General features: G+C 38.5%; 1 non-coding gene and 1 pseudogene across 1 annotated transcript; both read left to right on the plus strand.

The window, feature by feature from the left end:
* The first annotated feature begins 3250 nt into the window (after positions 1-3250).
* On the plus strand, positions 3251-3485 carry LOC138869896 (small nucleolar RNA U3; annotated as a pseudogene).
* Positions 3486-3978: 493 nt separating this feature from the next.
* On the plus strand, positions 3979-4144 carry LOC138869879 (U1 spliceosomal RNA). The gene has a single exon (XR_011400129.1). It is a non-coding gene; the product is annotated as a U1 spliceosomal RNA (small nuclear RNA).
* The last annotated feature ends 2266 nt before the right edge of the window (positions 4145-6410 follow it).

Consider the following 6410-nt stretch of genomic DNA (forward strand, 5'->3'; position numbering starts at 1 on the left):
TTTTGGAAAGAAACTTCCAAATTCTCTGCTCCATAGGGGTAATAGATAACTGTAACTCAACCCATCCATGGAAGTTGAGGAGTTCACCAAAAACTTTCATGATTGCTAGGAAAAAAACACATACGAGAGAATTAGTATTCTAAGTTAGAAGTGAAGAAGATAATAGATAACGTATGTAAAAAAAACTTACAGGAAAACTTCTATTTTTTGGAAAAAAGCATGTTCTCTTCTCACACCAACATACGAGTTGAGACAACCATGAATCGGCTATATCAACCCCTGTCACGATCATTATCGAGGCCAATCAAGATTCGTTTGCGCCTTGCCACAAGTGTGAAGATACCAAAACGGAAGAGTTTAGGAGAGTAAAGGTGAAGAAAATGATAGAAATTAAAAGGTGCAGAAACTAAAGCTGACAAGTAGCGAAGACACGCTATTGGCCTCTGTACTATCGGGCCTATTTGCCCAAGACACACATTGAAATAATGACAAAATTCCAGAATCAATGGATCTACTAGGGGTTGGAAGCCAAGAGTAAAGGGATATGTGTAGGCGAACTAATAAACTGCATGATAAGTGGTTATACGATCATCTACACCAAAAGCCACGATTGGAAAGTCGGATTTCCAATAGCACTCTTTACGAACAAGAGAAAGAATTCCAGACTTAATAAGAGATGGGTAACAGTCAACATGATTGCGACCTACTATTGAGGTAACCTCTTTGTTCCGTACCTCATAATGAGAAACAAAAGAGAACTCCTATGGAAAAAATTTAAAAACTAGGGGTTCGGGCAATGGTTCGGTGGAATCTCTAGTTTTGAAATAAGATCTGGGAGTAGCAGAGGCTTTGGCTTTGGAAGAGGAGGCAGACTTTGAAGAACTCTTCTTAGAATAGGAGGTGATCTTATTCGCTATCGAACCTATACTATGAAGCCTACCACCCCTACTTTTACTCCTATTAGGAGCTTTTGTGGAAGGGAGGTCATCTACTATTATAGTACGAAGAGGATCAGAAGATACTGAACGATTTGAAGATTTAGAAGCCATTGTTAAGGAGGAGAAAGAAAGATGTATGAAGATAATCACTAAGAGAGTTTGGGGAAGAAGAAAAGATGAAAGAAAGTATAAGAAGTTTTAGAGAACGATGATTCATTATTTATAAGAAAAAAACGTCATCATGAGCCGTCATCATGTAACCGTCAAATCAAATTGACAAGGCCAACTGCTGCAAACCGCAGGGCCAATCATAATAGGACACGTGTCTCGAGCATTAAATGAAAGAGACATGGGTCTCTTCACTTCCGATGAGGATCATAATGATCTCGGGAAGAGGCAACAAAACATTCTCACTATAAATAAACTTCCCGAATATTTAGTTGACAATATTCAAAAAGTGAAAATATTATCTGTATTGGTGAAAAATAGACTCACCACGCGGACCAACATTATGATGACAGGTGGCATGGGAGATGAAGCAATAAAGAAGAATGATGTGCAAAGAAGATATGAGCAATAACCACGGGATCGACTACGAAGATGCTGTACCCGTTAGCTACATAAGAGAAAATAGGTACGGGCTGAGAATTAAAGATATTGGGAGCCATAAAAATAGAAAGATCATTAATAGCAACGAATATGGAAAAAAAATCAGCTGAATCCCTGATTATACGCGACTCACTATAATTACTACAATTGTTACAAATCACCCACGTAATGGGTAATCAATGTAATAAATACTAGCGGGTGAGAGTTAAATAGGGCAAGCAATTATAAATTGTACCCTTATATAAATCCTTTCTGTATCATGTATCTCCATAGAGAAAACTACAAAGTAATACTGTCAATTGTCAGTATTCTTGTTATTCTCTGTCATTGGAAGATCTTGTTCTTTCCTTTTGAAAGAAAGAAACAATCATCAATAAGTGTTGAACATCCGATGACCTTAGACGCGATTTCCTGACTTAACTTTCATTGTACATTTGGCATGTCTTAGAAATTAGAAATTTCAAAAGCCAGTTTAGGCAAAGCATAGTTCTTATTTTATATTTACTTCCTCCTTTCCCTCTGTACATTTGCTTTTGTGCCAATGATGTGCAAAATTGCTGTTGGTTCCAAGCCGTTTTAACGATAGGATGGTATTTAGTATTTTACAATCAATACTTATTCCAAACTTAATGATTAAGTTAGTATCCTATGTTCAACTGTTGAATGTGTTTGATCAATTTTTGGCTAGCTATATGCTTAATACATGCAAATTAAGGAACAAGTAGGCATCTATGAGCCTGCAATCAGTATTTTTTTTGGTTTCTCATCTAGTGTCTAGTATCTGTTTTGGGGTAGCGACTAATTTGGATTCACGCCGCATAACATTAAAGAAGGAAGCGCTCTTTACCTGGATTTTTTATATTCCTAGGGCTTGAACTCGAGACTTCTGGTTAAGGGTAGATGAATTATGTCCGTCTCACCACAACAAACAACAACAACAACAAACTCAGTATAATTTTACAAGTGGGGTTTAGGGAGGGTATATAGTACACAAACCTTACCCTAAATATAGAGAGGTTGGTACGAGAAAAAGCAGTTTCACCACAACCCTTGGTGATAAATCACTAGTGAACGTTACACTAGATCATTCAGCATTTTATTGGAGTTTAGGGCAATACCTTTTTTTCAACCAGTAAATTTTTGCCAAGTTTTTGAAATGCATCAGAAATTCCATAAATCTATGAAGAAACAGGCATAGGTAGGCTATGTATCTAAAGGATGTCATCTCAAAATATAGTATAATACGTACATGTTTTGAAAGAAAAATCTACGTTTATTACATGCCTAAATATTTATTTAACAATTTATATAGTTGATGGAAGGTACATTATAGTTTTTTGGAGTAAAAAGATTTATTGAGGGAGTTATCTTCAAAATAAAGTTATATCGAGAACCTACAATATGTATGTATTCACTGAACATATTAAAAAGAAACTTCGGATTATTTATAAATCCCTTAAATTTTAAATTAAGAATTCACATGAAATTGGAAACCAAATACCCCGTAAGTAGTAGAATTCTGCAGCCATTAACGTCAGAATTAGAACATCCGATGTTGATAATAACATAGTTGTGGTTTTCCTTTTTTGCCACCATTGACAATACTAATTAAATATTCCTTTCCTTTTTTGTCCGACGTACCACATCGACAAACAAACCAGGCAATGAAGTATTTATATATCAGTAAAGCAACATGGGTGGACACGACCTTACTTGAACAGGATCTGTTCTATAGGCTAGTGGTACCACTGTATCCTTGAGTTCTAAGGAGACAGAAAACCAAGTCTGACAGACTACTTATTCTTTTTTGCTATTTTTCCAGAATTACTATAACTTGAAAATAACTAAGGACATGGCCCTCGGGTCATGGTGTAGTAGATGATCGTTCTCAGCTCCAACTATGGTGCCTGGGATGGTCTAATGGCTGTCTGACAGACTCTTCAATCTTTTTTGCTATGTCTTGTGAAGCAGTAACTTGAAAATAACTAAGGACATGGCTCTCGGGTCATGGTGCAGTAGATGATCGTTCTCAGCTCCAACTATGGTGCCTGGGATGGTCTAATGGCTGTCTGACAGACTCTTCAATCTTTTTTGCTATGTCTTCTGCTTCACAGTTAAACTTGTATTGTTACCTAAACTTTATTAAGCTAAGCAGCAGGAATTGGAGAATACTGCCAGTCATTATTTTGTTATTAATTTCTTGTTTTAATCTAATATTCACAAGGAAGAATATCTGGTTAAGTGTTTGGGCAAAGGTTGAATACTTGGATTACATAGCAGATGTGGTGACTGTGGGAAGTCTCTGAAAAATTGAAATTCAATGTTGATATGCAAATCGAAGAATGATCACTCAGTCCCACATCGTTAAGGGAAGAAGATAGAAGAGTGGTAAGGAGATACTATAAAATAAGGCCAAGGACAATAGAGAAACATACTTACCTAGATGGGATCAATGGGCGATGAGCGATCAAGAAGGCCCATGGCCTAGGTTGATGACCTCCGTTGCACTCTGGAGGGCGCTCGCCTAAGGTCGGCCCAAGTGGCCGAACCTATGTCATAATTTGTGGCAGTGGGGCTTGCGTTCGTGCGGCCCCTACCCAATCCAAAGTCTAATTTTTTCAACTGTCTCGTTTACATACTTGTAACTGTTAAGTCCACATCAACTATAGCTTATTATAGGCATGCTTATTGCAATTTGTATCAAGAACTTGGATTTTCAAGAGGAGCATGAACCCATGGGACTGTAAATTCCAATTTTTTTTCTGATTTACAGACACATAAAAAATGAATATGGAAACATCCAACAGGGTGGAAATTGTACCTTATAATTTGCTCCTACTTCCAAACCATCCTATTTTAAAATTGAATTAATCTTTTGTGATTATTGTCAATGTTTTTGTACCAATTGTAATGACAGAAGAACTACTTGAAAGCAAATGGCATACTCTGATGTTGATTTTCGTTATTCATGATTTATTTTTCTTTAAACAGAAATAGTTATTGTCTTTGGGAAGTCTATGAAAAACGGAAGTTTGACGATATGTGAATAAAAGGAGATCACTTAGTTCCACATCGTTAAGTGAAAAAGATGGAACAATAGTAAGGAGATATAAAAAAGATTCAAGGACAATGGAGAAACATTCTTATCTGGACGGGGTCAACGAGCGATCAAGACGGCCCATGGCTTAGGTTGGTGACCTCCATTGCACTCTAGCCTAAGGTTGGTCCAAGTGGTCGAGCTTATGACATAAGCTCTGTTTGACCAAAAGATGTCAAAACCGTTATGAGTAAAACAACTAATGATAAAGATGAGATCAATCTTAATTAAACACAATAAAATCTAGATCAAGCGATAGAGAGATTAAGCAAGATGAATGACGTAACAAAGATGTTGGAACCAAATGAATGCTCATAAATGAGAAGACTTAAATGTGCAATCAATCTTAAAAGATGCAATCGACGTTGAGGGGGGGGGGGGGGGGAATAAATACGAGATATTTGGGGAATCTTTTGATCTTCTCAGATAAACAAGACTGCTTTTGTATTCACTCTCAGAGGATTCTTTTACAAAGTGTTCTCTTGTCTTCTTTCTCGTGTCCCCCTTTTCTTTACTCACCCTTCCTATTTATAAGGGATAATCTCCTAAAAAACCCTAAAAAGTACAACCTACAGAATATTCGAAAGACATATTCTTAATGTCTCCCACTAAGATTACATTGTCGTGGAAGTCATACATCGACTGACCGCCCTTAATAGTTGCCTTTTACCACGACGACCATCAGACAGTAAATCATGATAACTTCGTTCCTTGTCCTACTCGGTACTGGTTGTGGTTGCCAAATTTAGACCCATACAGTTAGTCCCTCCGCTTGTTGAGGTCGCGACCCTGTGCGTCCTTGATAAGCGGACGCCGCCCATACCCGCGGAGAAATTTGGCGGTCGGGTTGTAACGGTTTGATCACTAACGAAAGAGTGGTGCATTCCATGGCATTCCAGATAGTATAGCATATCGGGAGATGATGTCACTCCCATGCGCCTCATCATTGTGCGTCTTCCCGAGGCAGAGACCAATTGGCTTGTCGCTTTGGTTTTGGTGCTTCTGGCAACCTTTCGCTTCGATTCTAGAGCCACACAACCTTATAAATAGATGAAGGTTTGGTTCTTTCAAGAACTTTTGGTCATTTCCTCTCTAGTGTATGTGTTGTCTTCTTTAGCCATTTCTTTTCGTATCTCCAGCTCTGTTTTCGTGATCTTTCTTCTCACCTTCTTCTGTTCACCGTTCTTTGCTCTGAGCCATCGAGATCCCTAGAACATATCGGTCACACAAAGAGATTTCCGATGCCATCCCGCTATCTATGGAACCTCTCTTTGGTGGTGAAGATATGGTAGTTGAAGAAGGAGACATCCTTCCCACCGTGGAGGAGATACTACCGAGAAACCCCATGTCTCAGAATGATTTTCTTAAAGAACCTGTCCCTTCTCCTGCTCCGGTGGTTTCTGAGACTGAACAGGCTCACATAGATGACCTCCGATCCATGTATAACATTCCCTCCAATATCAAATTGGTTCCGGCTGGAGGGGGGACTTCGTGGATGTCCACAGATCGAGATATTGTACTTTTTACATGTACCCCTTTGTGATCGGCCACTCCCTTATCGATTTTATGAGGTCTGTCTGGCATAGCTTTCTCCGTACACGTATAAGATATTTCTGGTATTGACGAAGTAGCGGAGTTGGTGGGGTGTGAAGTTGAACTTCATCACTTTCTACATTTGTTTTCCCCTAGTTTTCACAGGGGAACTAAGATACATTTGAGGCACTGTGGGACCAGGGGACTGGTGGTCGGAACAGACGACTGGGCAA

The sequence above is a fragment of the Nicotiana sylvestris genome, chromosome 5 (assembly GCF_000393655.2).
Source record: "Nicotiana sylvestris chromosome 5, ASM39365v2, whole genome shotgun sequence".
NCBI classification, from domain to species: domain Eukaryota; kingdom Viridiplantae; phylum Streptophyta; class Magnoliopsida; order Solanales; family Solanaceae; genus Nicotiana; species Nicotiana sylvestris.